This window comes from Dendrobates tinctorius, unplaced genomic scaffold (genome assembly GCF_039654945.1).
Source record: "Dendrobates tinctorius isolate UK_male_01 unplaced genomic scaffold, ASM3965494v1 ptg000159l, whole genome shotgun sequence".
NCBI classification, from domain to species: domain Eukaryota; kingdom Metazoa; phylum Chordata; class Amphibia; order Anura; family Dendrobatidae; genus Dendrobates; species Dendrobates tinctorius.
The window spans coordinates 9,096,055-9,111,032 of record NW_027361826.1 but is presented as its reverse complement, the minus strand read 5'-3'; the positions used below and the strand labels follow the sequence as shown (position 1 = coordinate 9,111,032).

The 14,978-nt window shown below is 43.3% G+C and overlaps 1 protein-coding gene across 1 annotated transcript in view; it reads right to left on the bottom strand.

Annotated features, from left to right (window-relative positions):
- Nucleotides 1-14,847, bottom strand: part of LOC141052290 (uncharacterized) — a 66,438-nt gene extending 51,591 nt beyond the window's left edge. Inside the window, exon 1 of the mRNA XM_073549487.1 lies at nt 11,142-14,847. The gene's annotated coding sequence lies outside the window, so the exon portion shown is untranslated. The remainder of the gene's footprint in view (nt 1-11,141) is intronic.
- Nucleotides 14,848-14,978: the final 131 nt, after the last annotated feature.

Sequence of the window (14,978 nt, the reverse complement as noted above, 5' to 3'; positions counted from 1 at the left end):
CATCAACTTGTCCCGCAAAAAATTAGACCTCACATGACTCGGTGGGTCAAAATACAGAAAAGTTATAGCTCTCAAAATGTGGTGATGCAAAAACTATTTTTACAATAAAAAGCGTCTTTTAGCATGTGACAGCTGCAAAAAATAAAAACCGCCATAAATAGTAAATCAAACCCTCCCCCCGTTATCACCCCCTTAGTTAGGGAAAAATAATAAAATAAAAAAAAAAATGTATTTATTTCCATTTTCCCATTAGGGTTAGGGCTAGGGTTAGGGCTGAGATTAGGGTTAGGGGTGTGTTGGGGTTAGGGTTGGAGTTAGAATTGGGGGGTTTCCACTGTGTGGGCACATCAGGTGCTCTCCAAACGCAACATGGCGTCTGATCTCAATTCCAGCCAATTCTGCATTGAAAAATTCAAATGGTGCTCCTTCCCTTCCAAGCGCTGCCATGCACCCAAACAGTATTTTACCCCCACATATGGGGTATCAGCCTACTCAGGACAAATTGCAAAACAACTTTTGGGGTCCAATTTCTCCTGTTACTATTAGGAAAATAAAAAATTGGGGGCAAAAATATCATTTTTGTGGAAAAAAAATTTGATTTTTTATTTTCATGCCCGGGCGTTATACACTTTTGTGAAGCACTTGGGGGCTCAAAGTGCTCACCACATATCTAGGCAAGTTCCTTGGGGGGGGGTCTAGTTTCCAAAATGGGGTCACTTGTGGGGAGTTTCAACAGTTTAGGCACATCAGAGGCTCTCCAAACGCGACATGACACCCGCAGACCATTCCATCAAAGTCTGCATTCCAAAACGTGCACTACTTCCCTTCCGAGCCCCAACGTGTGCCCATACAGTAGTTTTCTCCCACATATGGGGCATCAGCGTACTCAGGACAAATTGGACAACAACTTTTGGGGTCCAATTTCTCCTGTTACCCTTGGGAAAATAAAAAATTGGGGACTAAAAGATCATGTTTCTGGAAAAAATATGATTTTTTTATTTTCACGCCCGGGCGTTATAAACTTCTGTGAAGCCCTTGGGGGTTCAAAGTGCTCACCACACATCTAGATAAGTTCCTTGGGGGGGTCTAATTTCCAAAATGGTGTAATTTGTTCGGGTTTCCACTGTTTAGGCACATCAGGGGCATTCCAAACGCGGCATGGCGTCCAATCCCAATTCCTGCCAAAAAAGTCAAATGGCGCTGCCTCCCTTCCGAGCTCTGCCATGCGCCCAAATAGTGGTTTACCCCCACATATGGGGTATCAGCGTACTCAGGACAAATTGCACAATAACTTTTAGGGTCCTGTTACCCTTGGAAAAATAAAAATTGAGGGTGAAAAGATCATTTTTGTGGAAAAAATATGATTTTTTAATTGAATGGCTGTACGTTATAAACGTCTGTGAAGCCCTTGGGGGTTTAAAGTTCTCACCACACATCTAGATAAGTTCCTTGGGGGGTCTAGTTTCCAAAATGGAGTCATTTGTGGGGGGTTTCCACTGTTTTGGCACATCAGGGGCTCTCCAAACGTGACATGGCGTCCGATCTGAATTCCAGCCAATTTTGCTTTGAAAAAGTCAAACGGCGCTCCTTGCCTTCTCAGCTCTCCCATGCGCCGAAACAGTGGTTTCCCCCCCACATATCAGGTATCAGCGTACTCAGGACAAATTGCACAATAAGTTTTGCAGTCCAATTTCTCCTGTTACCCTTGGTAAACCAAAAAAAATTGGACCTGAAGTAATTTTTTTGTGAAAAAAAGTTAAATGTTCATTTTTTTTTTAAACATTCAAAAAATTCCTGTGAAGCACCTGAAGGGTTAATACACTTCTTGAATGTGGTTTTGAGCACCTTGAGGAGTGCAGTTTTTAGAATGGTGTCACTTTTTGGTATTTTCTATCATATAGACCCCTCAAAGTGACTTCAAATGTGATGTGATCCGTAAAAATAAAATGGTGTTGCAAAAATGAGAAATCGCTGGTCAAATTTTAACCCTTATAACTTCCTAACAAAAAAAAAATTTTGTTCCAAAATTGTGCTGATGTAAAGTAAACATATGGGAAATGCTATTTATTAAGTTTTTTTTGTGTGCCATATCTCTGTGATTTAAGGGCATAAAAATTCAAAGTTGGAAAATTGCAAAATTTTCAAAATTTTCACCAAATTTCTGTTTTTTTCACAAATAAACACAAGTTATTTGAATGAAATGTTACCACTAACATGAAGTACAATATGTCATGAGAAAACAATGTCAGAATCACTGGGATCCATGGAAGTGTTCCAGAGTTATTACCTCATTAAGGGACAGTGGTCAGAATTGAAAAAAATTGGCACGGTCATGAACGTTCAAACCCCCCTTGGGTGGGTAAATGGGTTAAGGAAACCAGGATGGATGTATACAGAACTTAAGCACATGCTAAAAGGGAAGAAAGAAATGTTTATAAAATGGAAAGAGGGAGGCACATCTAAAGAAGAATATAATGCTGTCTGCAGAACCTGCAGGGCACAAATCAGATTATCTAAAGCTGACAATGAATTGAGGCTTGCAAGAGACGTCAAAAGCAATAATAAAGGATTTTGGGGATATGTCAAAAGTAAAAGAAAAGTCAAAGATGCTATAGGATTTTTACAGGATGAAAATGATGAAATGGTAAGACAGAATGTTGAGAAGGCTGAACTTTTAAATTCCTATTTTGCATCTGTTTTCTCTCAGAAAGGAAATGTAACATCAACTGTTCTTCACTGTCCTATTAAGGGAATGAAGATTTCAGGATATCTATAAACAGAAAGATAGTGAGAAAACACTAAGCTAACCTAAATGAATTCAAGTCTCCAGGTCCAGCTGAATTACACCCCAGAGTACTGAAGGAGATAGCAGAAGAAATTTTTGAACCCCTCTCCAAAATCTTTGAAAATTCTTGGAGAACAGGAGAAGTCCCAGAAGACTGGAGAAGAGCAAATGTTGTTCCTATCTTCAAAAACTGGAAGAAGGTGACCCAGGCAACTATAGGCCGGTGAGTCTGACTTCTATACCAGGAAAGATCTTTGAACAAATTATTAAACAACATGTCAGTACCTGGATAAGAATGAAGTGATTAAACAGAGTCAGCATGGGTTTGTAACTAATAAGTCATGTCAGACTAACTTAATTTCCTTCTATGACGGAATCACTGATTCGGTGGACCAGGGAAATGCTGTAGATACAGTATATCTTGACTTCAGCAAAGCATTTGACAAAGTATCTCACACAATCCTTATTGAAAAAATGACTAGGTATGGAATGGACAAAGCAACTGTTAGGTGGATTCATAACTGGCTTAGTGATCGGACCCAAAGAGTGGTCATAAATGGCTGCACATCCAGTTGGAAGAATGTCTCAAGTGGGGTACCAGAGGGCTCTGTCCTGTGCCCTGTATTGTTCAAAATCTTTATCAACGATTTAGATGAAGGAATTGAGGGTAAACTGTTATGAATGAGTCACCGAAGGAGGAAAAAACAAAAATACAAGCTAAGTCCAGAAAACCGGAGAGGTTGGTAGCTATCGGATTGCAGACCCCTGATCCTATTCACACAACTAACAGTAGCCGTGGGGGGTTCCTACGGTGCCCTAGACCCCTCGTTCACAGCCGGAGAACTAAATAAACCTAAAGAAAGAAAGGGGAAATCTAAACTGCCCCAGAGCAGACCCCAAAGCAATAGACAGCCCCCAACATGTATTGTCGGTGAAAAGCAGATGAAAACACAAACACACACAGAAAGACAGGTTGAGCAAACGATGGGGCCCAACTAACTAAATAGGAAAGGACAGAAAAGATGCTGGCTGCAATCCGCAAAAATACTGCCAAAATAATGTCCAACACGTGTGATAGAAAAAAGGCCCTGGAGTCACTAGACTTCAAAATCACTATATCAGCACTCAGGTATATTCTGAAGACTGAGCAAAAGATCAACTTGACCAGAGACAAAAATGGAGCTCAGCCTGTACCAACAAGGTCAGGCAGAACACAAACAATAAGTAAACAGACACAATCTCATGGAAAAATAAGAGAGCAAAAACTTAGCTTTCAGAAGACAGGTACTGAACTGGTTTGCAAGAGCTCAGAGCAGAAAGGATCACCAGCACCCCAGTAGGGCGTCAGCTGCCTTATATCCACTCAGTGATTCCGGGTGTCCAATCAGGCTCCACCTGTTCAGATGACAGGTTCTTCCCAACCCAATCAATTTTACTACCTCTCCTCACCAGCAGAGGGAGTTCATCAGACATCAACGGTGAAGGGGAAAATGAACTCACAACAGTAAACTGATTAAATTTGCTGATGACACAAAGCTAGGAGGGATAGCTAATACTAGAGAAGAGAGAGAGGATTCAAAAAGATATAAACTGGAGCAGTGGGCAGCAACTAACAGAATGGTTTTTAACAGGGAAAAATGCAAAGTACTACAACTGGGCAATAAAAATGAAAAAAGCATATACAGAATGGGAGGAATAGGGCTAAGCAACAGCACATGTGAAAAAGACTTGGGTATACTAATAGATCACAGACTGAATGAGTCAACAGTGTGATGCAGCAGCAAAAAAGGCAAATGCAATTCTAGGATGTATTAACAGAAGCATACAGTCTAGATCACGTGTAGTCATTATTGCCCTCTAATCCTCTTTGGTCAGACTTCATCTGGAATACGGTGTCCAGTTTTGGGCGCCACATTTTAAAAAAGACATCAACAAACTGGAGCAAGTTCAGAAAAGAGCGACCAGAATGGTGACCGGTCTGCAAACCCTGTCTTATGAGGAAAGGTTGCAGGATTTGGGAATGTTTAGCTTGCAAAAGAGAAGACTGAGAGGAGACTTAATAGCTGCCTACAAATATCTCAAGGGCTGTCACATTGTAGAAGGATTATCTTTATTCTCATTTGCACAAGGAAAGACTAGAAGCAATGGGAGGAGACACAGATTAGATATTAGAAAACACTTTTTGACAGAGTGATCAATGAGTGGGACAGGCTGCCACAAGAAGTGGCAAGTTCTCCTTCAATGGAAGTCTTCAAACAGAGTCTGGACAGACATCTGACTGGGATGATTTAGCGAATCCTGCTTTCAGCAGGGGGTTGGACCAGATGGCCCAGGAGGTCCCTTCCGATAGACTTAGTGGCAGATGGTCAGCTACCTACGGATACATCTAAGACACGAGGACATTGCTAAAGGAATATAGGATGATTTGCAAACCCTGCATGAAAGATCCAGCCTAAATAGCAAGTTATTTATACTAAGGAGACACTACAAAAATTAGACTCTGCAAGGAAAAGGATAAAGATGTACACAAAGAATGTAATTCTGGAAGTGATCACATTACTGAGGTCATTAGGTAAAGAAATATAATTGTGGAGGACTCCACAGATGGTGACATTGGAATCTCTCTTAAAAGGAGTCTACAAATAAGATTTTGCTATTTATTTTGAGAGTAGATTGATGTAGGGGCAGAGACCCTGATTCCAGCAATGTGCCACTTACTGGGCTGTGTGTTGTTGTTTCAATAAAATCAGTATTGTATCAGCAGTAGATCATCACTAGAGAACTAGGTGTTACGTGTCATGGAGTGCTTCTGCTCTGTGTAATCCCGTTCCCAACACTGATAGGCAGCTTTCTGCCTATGTACAGTGTACACAGAAAGCTGTCGATCAATGTTGTGGGTGGGTTATATACAGCTCAGCATTCAGAGAACTGCTAGATCTGTGGCAGAGAACATTTTTCTATCACAACTGCTGCTAAGTGACACTCCAGTGGTATCAGGGTCTCTGCCCCTATATCATGCTGCTCTCATATAAGGTAGAAAAAGCCTGGTGACAGATTCCCTTTAGAGCTATGGGTAGGAGTTCATACAAGAAGGAAACAAGAGCAAGATTAAGATACCTCAAGCAGAGACACTGGTGGAAGCAGAATAAACGCAGAAGGTATTGGACATGGAGTCCTCATGTGCCCCACCCAAGTCATTTTTTATCTGGGTCCCTCTGGAAACTAACCAGTAAAGGCTGAGCAAATAGCTGAGATGTTATTAATATCCTGGAAACCTTGTGAGATATTTTTCCCTTTCCCAGATTAGTAACATCAGCCTCCAGTGGTCAGCTTTTCCTCTGCTGGTTATCAAAATCATGCAGGAGTCCACACCATTTTTTAAAATTAATTCTTAATTTTACATACGATGTACAGAGCGGGTGGTAAATACAACTCCCATCATTGGCGCCTGGTTGGGCTGGTCTGGTCACAGGAAGACCAGGCAACAATGATGAGATCTGCCTTCTGTACCCGGTGCCTGGGAACAGGGCAAATTGTACCGCTTTTTCCCAGGAGTCGGTACGTGTCATGCTGATGACACATGGATGTGATCCGTGTGCCATCAGTGTGCACGTGTGCAGCACTTTTGTCCGTGGTGCATGTAAGAAACTGACATGTCTGCGGGTTTTTCACACGGACACACGTGAAAAACCTGACATGTGTGCATCACTATTGAATACAATGGGTGTGCATGTGTCCGTATTTGTGGTCCTTAAAATGGAACGCATACGGACACAAAAATCGGATGTGTGGAGGTCTTACTGTGAGAGCTTGTGACCGTTACTTCTGGTCAGTAAGCGGCTGTGATCACAAGATGGCAGATAGCTGCAGAGCAGTGCTGGGAAAAGCTGAAGATGGCGGCTGGTGAGTGTAATACTAGGGGCAGGGAACTTACATTAGTGGCACCACTCCAGCACTGAAATAAAAAATAATGCTGGAGTGGTGCTTTAACGTCTCTGATGCAAAGCAAAAAAACATCAACATATATGGACCCACATCTTGGAAAGACATATCTGAACTCTCAGAAGGGGAAGCCAATAAATGGATAAAGATTGATGAGGAAGAAAAGACAACCTTAAAAAATAAAGCATTTAAACTATCGAAAAACACATAGGAGTTAAAATCAGAAGGCATTGGCAGGTAGGGGAAACTTCTGAGGAAGCATAAAAAAACTGAGGCAAAACTTGTTAGATAAAGAGCAAACTACATGAAAAAAAAAAAACTAGAGACGGACAGTGTCAGGACTTGTTCAGGCTGCAAAAGAGAAAGAGAAGGAAGCAGAAATGAGAATTATCAAAAAGAACGATCTGAAGGTTAAGATTGGAGAATTTAGACAAACCATGATGGATTGTTCTGCAGTCACTGACTGCAGAGACCTGATCAAGAGTTTGTGCCCCGTCTACTAAACCTGAGCTTGATGAGACGTGGTGTGGGACTGTACTTATACTTAAGGGGTTTTCTCGCGAACAAAGGTTCATTTTAATCAATATATTTTGGAAAAATAATAATTTCCACAATTGGATATTTAAATAAAATGTCCCTGTGCTGAGATAATCTTATAAATGTGCCCCTGCACATATTTTCCCACAGTACTGCGGTCACAGTTCAGCCCGGCTGCGAGAACAGCTTCAGTGAATAGCGGTGATGTCACATATGATGCGCTCCCTCACAGTCTGACCCTCGCTGAAATCTGGAGCATGGGAAAATGAACTGGCATTTTCCCACGCTCAAGAGGTCATCGCAGTTCAGGCAGTGAGGGAGCGCAGACTCCGTGACGTCACCACTAGTCACTGAGTCTGCGCTGGCCGCATCTCATTCATTCACCAGTAGATTGCAGCCGGGGCGGTTGCATCTTAACACCGTCCTGGTTGCAAACGGTATATTCCCCAGATATGGATTACGGGGTGGGACTGAACGCCGGACAGGTATGGTATAGTGTTGATTTATTATTTTATGTTTATTACAGAAGAACGAGGGCTTTGGGGAATTAGCAGAGGTTGTAAGTATGGTTTATTAAGAACAATAAAGGAGTCTGTGTGTTTATTTCAATTAAAGTTCTTTTCTCACGGTGTCTGTGTTTTATTTACTATTTGACTATGGGATTAGTAAAGGGGGCATCTAATTGACACATCTTCATTACTAACCTTGGGGCTTGATGTCACAAAGGTGACATCAACACCCCAACTATTACCCCATATGCCACCGCTACAGGGCAGTGGGAAGAGCAAGGCTACATGCCAAAATTGGTGCATCATAGAGTTGTGCCTTTTCTGGGGCGGCTGGGAGCTGATGTTTTTAGCCGGGGGGGGGGGGGCACTATCCATGGTCCCTTCTTTGGCTATTAACATCAACCCTCAGCTGTCTGCATGGCCATTGCTGGCTAGAAATTATAAGGGGACCCCACGCCATTTTTTTTCCATGAAATAATCATTAATTAAATACATGTCCATAATTTTGCACACAGACTATATTAATTGTATTTGTAACTGACATATGTATATATATCTTATGTGTATATATCTATTGTTTTGTAAGCTGTCAGTGTGATTTTACTGTAGCCGCACATCAATTGCCGGCTTTTCAAAGGACAGCAATGCGTAAACATCAGACAGCACTCACATGGTGCGAGTGCTGTGCTATTTCCTTCTTGCACCCATTGACTTCTATTGCTGGATGTGATCCGATTTCTGATTGCAATCATAGCATGCTGCGATTTTTTTCCAGCCCGATCGTGATCCAATCCGAGCTGGAAAAGAAAACACGGATGAAGACACAATCATAGAATAACATTGGTCCGAATTCAATCCCATTTTTTCATCGCAAATGGGCATGAGCCTTTATTCTGATTGCACTCAACAAGGCAAGTCTATGGGTGCGCTCGGATCACATCTGAGTGCAGTCAAACTTCCAAGCACTCATAGAATGGAGGAGACATTCAGTTCTCCATCTTCACCTCACATGTGCTCCAGTTCTCTCATCGAGAGAATCAGATCACACTGAGCTGACCCCGATCAGAGTATGATCTGAGTGTCATTTACATAATCGGCCCAATTCTCTAGGATGAGAGTCTCTATGGCCGTCTGACCCTAGCCAAGTTATAAGTGGATTTTACTACAAAATGGTCGTAGAAGAAAAACCTTCAAATGCTCTCGGAATAAGCTTTCTTCCTATTGATCTACTGGAAAATGCTCAAAATAATGTGAAAAAAACTTAAAAATGTACAAAGGTGATCGCTGTCATGTCTGCATTGGTAAAACAGTGACATGATAATGATGAATACAAATATAATGATGATCAAACTGTAGGTACAATAACTGGTAACATATAGTATATAACATACAGCAACTTTACACCTAAAACGTGTGAAATATCTGCAGCCTGAAACACGCTGCTACGTGGTGTATCATAGACATCACCATGGAACGACACTGACGTCACTGTATAAAAGTTGTACCTCTGTTCCATACAGAATAGTTGTAATTAGCCCCAACCCCAATACTGACGTCTACACCCAATAGCACAACATACGAGACAGCGCCACATCTCCGCTATGTAATGTCCTAGTATCGCTAATGACTATTAGGTGTTAGCTATATGTTCTACTTGTAGATTTTCGGCATGGCGCCTTCAGGTTTAGAGTTTTCTCATTTTCACAGCGACACTCATACTCTCTCACATCGTTCCATTACCCTACCCATCACATTACAAATAATACCTCCGTCCCCCCATCTGCCCTCCCTCCAGCCCCTGCCATACCGCTTATTGATGCTTCCAATAACAGATGGACCCCTCGGATTAGCAGCAGACGCACAACAGGTAGCCGTAATGTGACCACTTTGGTGACAGGCAGATAATGTGACTGTAAGCAGTCTAATGAATAAGTAAAAGGGCAAAAAAGAGACAGATGAACTCAAGAAGGGGGAGAGGATTGGCAGCTAAAGAGGTGGTGCTGGATTATTAACCAGTGCAGATCTATGTATACCAGAGGATGGCAGACACCTGGGCTAAAATGCCATTAATGCCCACCAGCTGCATGAAAGTATATCAGAATATCAGACTCAGATTTGATTCCCGGACTATTTTAGTTGCACAGTCATTTTCATTTGTGGCACAGACAGGGTGTTCTTAAGGGAACTGCTCCCCCACGTCTCCTTCACGCTCCTCACCATTGACCAATACCACAATATATGTGTCTGTATCCACAGGTCTGTTGGTCAATAGTGAATGAAGGCGAGGAGAGCCTCTGCCACCCCAGCTGTAAGCAAATCTGAATGCAAATCTGAAAAAGGACCCTTTGCCTGGTTAAAAGTGGTCAGTTTTTTATCTTAATTTATTCATATTTGTCCTTAGAGTTTTCAGATTTATTTTTCAAATCCACCACACGGATCCAGAGATATAGGCCTTTATATTCAGGGCTGATTTTTAATGGTCTAAGGGGGCGTGGCTCACTAGGTAATCATGTGTAGGTACCAGCAGGTTCTCAGGATGCAGTGACGAGACACGAGACTGAGTGTTGTTTAGAAAAGCAACGTTTATGAACTGGGCCGCTAGGGCTATGCTGAGCAAACAAAAAGGTATAACACCGATTGTCCACGCAGGGACTCAACAACAATAAAACACTTTTCTTATCAAGAATGCGACTAACCCGGCAAGACCGGCTATTATGGGCCACGTAACGGCCAACTATGTGTCCTTATTTCCTAAAGTCAACTTATCCTTCCAGGCGTCCTTCGGTGTCACTGGTGTGTTCGCTTCGAGGTCGCTGATGTGGCTGTTTTGGCGTCGCAACCTCTGGGCACAGCTGCTGAAGACCAGTCGTGACCCTTGGGCGTCTCAGAACCCGGGAGAAGCTGGGGCGCAACAGGCCCTGAAGGATCTTTGCCGTTGGGGCACAACAGGCCCTGGGGTAATCCTGAAGCTCGGGCTCAACAGGCCCTGAAGGATCTTCCCGAAAGTATTATCAAACTCCCGTCTCCAAGCGGGGTTGTATCGCAGTCTTTTTGAGTGACAGTTGGCAGGCTCGTGAGCGGACTGGACCTATGTTCAGGGTTCCCCTGTAGGCGGGGAGTAGGCCTCAACTGCTGTCGCAAGATGGCATCCACTGTGGCCAGTGATGAGGCCGCAGCCGCGGGCTGAGGCGGGGAGGTAATGTCCAGGCCGCCACAGCGGGCTGGTGTGAAGTGACAGCGGAGGCTAGGGGTAGAGGACCAACCGCAACAGAGCGACGGACAGCGGTACTGGCTGCGGCCGTCCGTGGGAGAACGGCCCCGGGTTTGGAATAAAGAGCAAGTCTCTTGTCGGGGAATGCGTCGCTTACCCTTCACAGGCCCAAGGCCTCCCCGCTGATTAACATCTAATAAGTTAGCTCCCTCTATCTTAAACGGTCTTTCGTGTGATGTCTGCCCTTCTGCCAACAACTCTCTGCACGCTTCCCCCTCCTTTTATTCTCGCCCCGCCCCCTGCTGCCCTGTCACCTTTATTTGTCCGCTCTCCTTTGTTGCCCCCCCGGTATCGTTCCTTCAGGAACCCAGATGGCGGTCCCCTTGGTTCCGGCCCAGACACTCTACGGGAGTCCTCCCCCCTACATATGCATAATAGACTAAAGACACTCCCAGAGGATCCTGTGAGCCACACCTTCCTGTAAAGACCATAAAACCTAGCCCTTAATAAAAAGGCTCAAATCCCTGGAACAGTATAAGTATATGAAGAAGAAAAAAAAAAATAAGGATATTCAGTGAAGCAGCAGATATAAAATAAGAGCAAATAATGGCCATTGATTGGTCCTCTTTAAATAGTACAGTAATTATAGTGTCAAATATGCTTTAAAGAGAATATTAATTTAGCTTAGAACCCCAGCAGTCTCCGAAACAAGAGGGTCTCCAGAAGGACGTGAATGTCAAGGGCCCGCTTTCTTTAGTTTCTGAGCCCAGCGACCATGTTTTTTTTTTTTCTCTATTGTCGCTGAAATTTCAGTAAAGGCCGGAAAGACAAATGCAGATAGTTTTTGATGCTGTTTTTAAGCCAGAAGTGGATCGAAAAAAGTATAAAGAGAAGATTTAGGGAAGATCTATTACACTAGTGAAAAATGGATATCTTTCCTTCTGAGACCAATCGGTTTGGTTGAGATATCTGCTGTTTTCTCATGTACGCACTGACTTAAAAACTTTGGTCCAGGACCAAAGTAGTTATATGTTACAATTTTCTTTGGTCAGTGCTGGAAATTGTGCATTGGATTGTCCCATTGACCTTCAAATGGGTTATCTGGAGCCAATTTATTTTTTTACTGTGGGCCTAAGAACTAACATGCAGGTAATTCATAACTGCACCTACCCGTTCTTCCTGCTGATGATCTGTCGGCACGGTGCAGTCACAGACCGGCCCTGCTGCTTCCGCTGACGTCACGTCAACAAAGCAGATTCTTTTCCACTCTGCTCCGTTGAGTTGACGGGGCATGGCTGATGTCATATTGATTGACACCCGTCTCCCCACTGCTTAACTGCAGGAAGCCAGTTGTCAATCAGCATGAGGTCGGCAATCAGACCGCATCTCAAGCAGACTGTAAAAGCCGCTCTGCTGACATGGAGCAGCAGAATCCCTGACTCCACATGACTGCTCCGAGCTGGGAAGAACCAGCAGGTAGCTAGCAACTATCATCCTGTTAGTTCTTGTGCCCCTAATAAAAAACAAAATAGTCCTGGAAAACTCTTCCAAGTCTCTTCTTTCATTACTTAGCTAGCATTGTTCAAATGGATAACACAAGTGCTCATGTAATATGAGGGAGCGGGTACTACTTGTAGCCACATCACTTTCTAGGCAGAAGTTCTTCTTTGGCCTCATTCAGATGTCTGTTGTTCTCAAATACAAGAAAAACAGACGGATTTTTTTGATCAGTGTGTGGTCTGAGTGTCAGCAATTTTTCTTGTACTTGGGAAAAAAAAAAGTTCCGCACCTGTCTCTTCTCAGATATCCTGTGAAAATTGGACCCAGAGTCTTGTATTGCTGATTTTGATCCAAGCCTCTGATCAAAATCGGTCATATGTCCAAGATAGTCCACAGACCACTTGACCCTCGAAAAATTACGGGCACGTGAATTGACCTGCAGACTATCACAGGTAGGAGTGCTTTATTCCGATACAGATGAAAGTACTGAATTCTAATCCGTGTACTCAGCCTAAGGTCAGTTTCACATATCCGGGCCCCGCTGTTCAATTACAGCCTGGGCACGGGTATCCTTACCTGAAATCAACCACCTTGTAGGCATGTATGAAGCTGACGAGTATTTGCTGTATTTTCTGGAAATTTGCAGAAAAAAAACGTCAGCGTGACTGTAGTATATGAATAATCCCAATAATATAGCAGAGAGCCCAAAAACTGACGAACGGTCAGCTATACAGCACAGAAATAGTCCTTTACATAAATATATGAAATGGCTTATTTAAAAAAATGTGAAGTATTCGAGTAATCCCAGGAATAACTACAGGAATGTGCTCCATTATGTAGTGTGTGATAACGCTGGACTACAGCCAAACAGCGAGGGCGGATAAGAGCCTTGTGTTTGTCTTTTCGCAATTAATTAGTTGATTTTCATAATAAATTATTCATTGGGAAATCCCTGTAATGTGGCTTGATGTCATCTCTGAAGGCTTCGGTTCCAAGGTGCAATTCCTGGCACATGTACTTGCCTATAGTCAGCCAGATACACGGCACTTTTTTACTTTGTCCCACTATGGGACTATAATTTTTTTTGCAGGCTGATCGCTTGTATAGCATGGGTATACAGCAGCATCCCCATGCTATGCAAACTGTTAACTCTGCACTGACACAGGATCAGCATCTTTCCTAGCTCTTGTGACCCGGATGTCGTCATGACATCGGGTCACCACAGCAGCAATCAGGACCTGATCCAAAGGCAAAGGGGCAGTAATCCCTCTGCTGGCTCCCCGAATGCTGCGATCGCAGCATTTAGGGGGTTAAAGTGGCAGGAGCGGTGCGGGAACGCTCCTGGCACTTAGGGCCAGGTGTCACCTGTCGGCAATCTCCTGCACACAACCCATGTGCATGCACGATCGCCATGCAGTAATAATACATCCATGGTCAAATAGGCCCAGGGACGTATTATTACAACAAATGTCAAAAAGGAGTTAAGAGTCTTCTGCTTCAAAATCAATACTGGTGTGCCATCGTCTAAAAGACACCATGTGCACATACCCTAGCCTGGGTGGGAACAGTAGCACTTTTTACCCCAATCTTTCTTGGTTATGAATAAACTCCCAGCACCAGGAGTTGTACATTCAGACGTACTCCTTTTCCACTGCAGTTTTTTTTTATATGGATCTACAGCAAAGCATGTGCATGTCCACTCCATTCATTCTCAATGCAACTATGCTCAATCTCCAGTCCCTCATTTTCAGTATCATTTTCATCACTTAGACCCCACCATGATCAGCAAGTTACCCACTGGTATTATACAGTTAAAGTGAACAAGGCTGCAAGTGCACAAAGAATGAGCCTTTTCCAGTAAGTGCCCTGTTCCTTGGCATTGTTCTCTGCCTAGACCCCCCCCCAAAAGGGCTCAATTATTGATGTCAGTCCAGTGCTACTAGTAATAGTGACATGGGGGAGCTGAATAAAACTCAATCAATCCCTTATGGGTGGGGCACTAGGTTGGGAACTGGTTACTATTAGAGTTGAGCGAATATGTTCAGAATCGGTCGCTGAATTTGCCATATTCGTGCCATGTTACTACCCTATTTGTGCCAAGATTGTTTGATGATCGGTTCCGAACACATTCATTCATTTCTCCTCCCATTGACTCCAATGACGATCGGATGTGTTCGGCGAATATTGCAAAAAAGATAATCGCCGACGATCATATAATTGGAATCGAATTTTGAAAAATTTGCTCAACTCTAGTTACTATCCTGGCCATTGGTGTAGTTTTTGTGACAAACTCCTGACAGGTTCCCTTTATGTCCCCAATATCTCACATCACAATCTCTTGTTATGGGTGTAGGAGTGCACCGTCAGCGACAACACGTAAATCACACAGGATGATGTCACCATCGAACTACTTTCAAAGCAGCCATATTGGTGACCCGACGCACGCAACGCGCCACAGCCAAATAATGAGCAACTTCAGGACAACAAACACAAA